Here is a 3,279-nt window from a genome sequence, read left to right as displayed (position 1 = left end):
CCCACCTGACTGGGGCCGATGCACTGGCCAAGTACCACCAGGCAGCAGAAGACCTAGCCCTGGTGTTCCAGCAAAGCTCCCTGGAGCTCAACACCAGCAAAACTAAGGAGCTGTGCTTTGGGAACAGGGAGAAGGCAGACTGTCACCACCTCTTCCAACCCCTCAGCATCAACGGCCAGCTGGTTGAACAGGTACAGTCCTTCAAGTACCTGGGGACAGAGATTGACATCTCTCTGTCCTTCTCCCAGCATACTGACTCAATCTACAAAAAGGCCCAGCAGCGCCTCCACCTGCTGAGGAAGCTCAGGGCTTTTAACGTCAGCAAGGACATTTTAACCCCGGTTTACAAATCACTCATTGAATCCATTCTCACCTTCAATAACACATCCTGGTACAACTCCCTCACTGTCAAATACAAAACCAAACTCTCCCGTATAGTCAATCAGGCAAGTAAAATCATCGGCTCACCTCAAACTCCCCTGTCTGAAATCTACAACCGGTCACTAATCAGGAAAGCCACACAAATCACACAGGACCCCTCTCACCCCCTCCACCAATCATTTCAGCCACTTCCATCAGGCCGCCGTTATAGAACTCCACTGGCCCGGAAAAACACATATAAAAAATCATTCATTCCCACTGCAACCACCGCCCTGAACATTTTAAAATAGGAAGCACACTGTTTTTCTTTTAAACCACAACATTTTAGCATTTTAGCTTTTTAAATCATAATACTGTTTTTCTTACTATTATTTTTAAATGACTAGACTGCATTTTATAAACACTGTTATATCTGTCTGTTTTTACTGTATGTATGTGACCTATGTGTGTTTTTAATGTGGATACCGTATTCATGAACTGCACAAAGCCTGTCAAAGGAGAATTTCTGTCACTCTGTGACAGACAATAAAGCAATCTTGAATCTTGAATCTTGAGAGAATCCTCCAGACTCCAGACCACTCAGGACAGTGAGACTGTATGAGACACAGAAGGTTTCATCCATCATCTCCACATCTACAATAACACAGGAAATGTAGAGGTAGAGCCACAGCACACATACGTTTATACATCACATATCTATACTCTCAGACAGACATCACATATCTATACTCTCAGACAGACATCACATATCTATACTCTCAGACAGATCACTATACTCTCAGACAGACATCACATATCTATACTCTCAGACAGATCACATATCTATACTCTCAGACAGATCACATATCTATACTCTCAGACAGACATCACATATCTATACTCTCAGACAGACATCACATATCTATACTCTCAGACAGACATCACATATCTATACTCTCAGACAGACATCACATATCTATACTCTCAGACAGACATCACATATCTATACTCTCAGACAGATCACATATCTATACTCTCAGACAGAGCAGGTATGTGTGTAGTGTGTGTGTGTGTGTGTGTGTGTGTGTGTGTGTGCGTGTGTGTGCGTGTGTGTGCATCCAAACCGTGGACGGTTCAGTCACCTAGAACCCCTAGGAACCAGTTCAGTCACCTAGAACCCCTAGGAACCAGTTCAGTCACCTAGAACCCCTAGGAACGTTTACCTTCTACTACGAGACTCGTCGCCACGCTGCTCTTTAATACTGACGTCTAGAACAGCTCAGCCAGTCCACCGTGTATTCAATGTCCTTCTTAGATCAACCGCATTGACCAGGCCTAACTGACACCAGAACCAGTGATGGCTAAGACGGTCCTTCAGGACCAGAACTCCCACAGGTGGTTAGATGTCCTTAAACTGAGCAGAAACATGTCTGAGATCAGCTGGTCAGACACGAGTAGTAGAAACAGAGATCAGAGGACCGATAATCTCTGAGATTTACGGTACTACATGGGTCATACATCTCTGGGGTTTACATTTGTACAGATGAGATCATCTCTGAGATTTACAGTAATACATGGGTGATCATCTCTGAGGTTTACGGTTGTACAGGAGTGATCATCTCTGAGATCTATGGTAATACGGGGGTGATCATCTCTGAAGTTTACAGTAATACAGGGGTGATCATCTCTGAGACTTACGGTAATACCGATTCAATCATCTCTGAGACTTACGGTAATACAGATGTGATCATCTCTGAAATTCCTGGTAATACAGGAGTGATCATCTCTGAGGTTTACGGTAATCCACAGCTGAAGAGCACCAAGCTACTGGATGAGGAGGAGGAGCCTGCATCTCTCATCCCAGCTAATCATAGCTTGTCATTTATCCATACTGAAAATCGCATGAGGTCTGAAACCTGAACACAGACGTGACAGTAACACTGTTGGATGAACTCTGCTGGTTGACTCCATCTATATGTGACTGCAACCCTACGCCCTGTCATTCAATAAGGTCACAGTCTCTATCCTGGACCTCTGTGTGTGTGTGTGTGTGTGTGTGTGTGTGTGTGTGTGTGTGTGCATGTGTGTGTGTGTGTGTGTGTGTGTGTGTGTATGTGTGTGTATAATCTCAGACGGTCTTTCTGACAGCTAGAACATCCATCTCCAAGTTGAGACAGAGAGAGAGAGAGAGAGAGAGAGTGGGAAAGAGGGAGAGGGAGAGAGAGAGAGAGAGAGAACATCTGAAAGACCCCAAGACCCAAACATTTAGTTCTGTTCACATTCCTAATCCAAACCAGGATCCCAACAACCGTCAATCTAAGACGCTAAAATTAGCCTGAACTCCTAGTCCACCGTCACGGGTTAACCCCTGAACTCCTAGTCCACCGTCACGGGTTAACCCCTGGATTAATCTGCTGTCATCGTTCCAAGTCTCCATCATACCACAGGGGAGGCTGGTGGAGGTAGAAATCGGTGGACGGGCTGGGCACATTGTAACAATAATAATAATAACTTTATTTGTATAGCGCTTTTCCTGCAAACGTTGCAGCTCAAAGTGCTTTAATCATTATAGAATCTTAATTGAATTATTTTCTAACTTAAATGCAATATTAAAAGGATGGGTTTTTATAATCTTAATTTAATTATTTAGTCATTTAAAGGCAATATTAAAAAGATGGGTTTTTAGTCTTGACTTGAACATATTTGCTGAGGTTGCATCCCTAATGTAAACTGGCAGTGCATTCCACAACTTGGGTGCATAAAATGAGAATGCAGCCTCACCAAATCTCTTCTTTTGTACATTTTGTAATGTATGGAACGGAATGAGGAACGGTATCAAACCATTCTTCGTTCCATTCCAATGAGGCCCGTCCTTCGATTCCTACCTCCACCATCCTCCCCTGACTAACAACCACAACC

Source organism: Nansenia antarctica (assembly GCF_963989245.1).
Source record: "Nansenia antarctica genome assembly, chromosome: 3".
NCBI classification, from domain to species: domain Eukaryota; kingdom Metazoa; phylum Chordata; class Actinopteri; order Argentiniformes; family Microstomatidae; genus Nansenia; species Nansenia antarctica.
The sequence above is the reverse complement of the archived record's forward strand: the minus strand, read 5'-3'. Positions refer to the sequence as shown.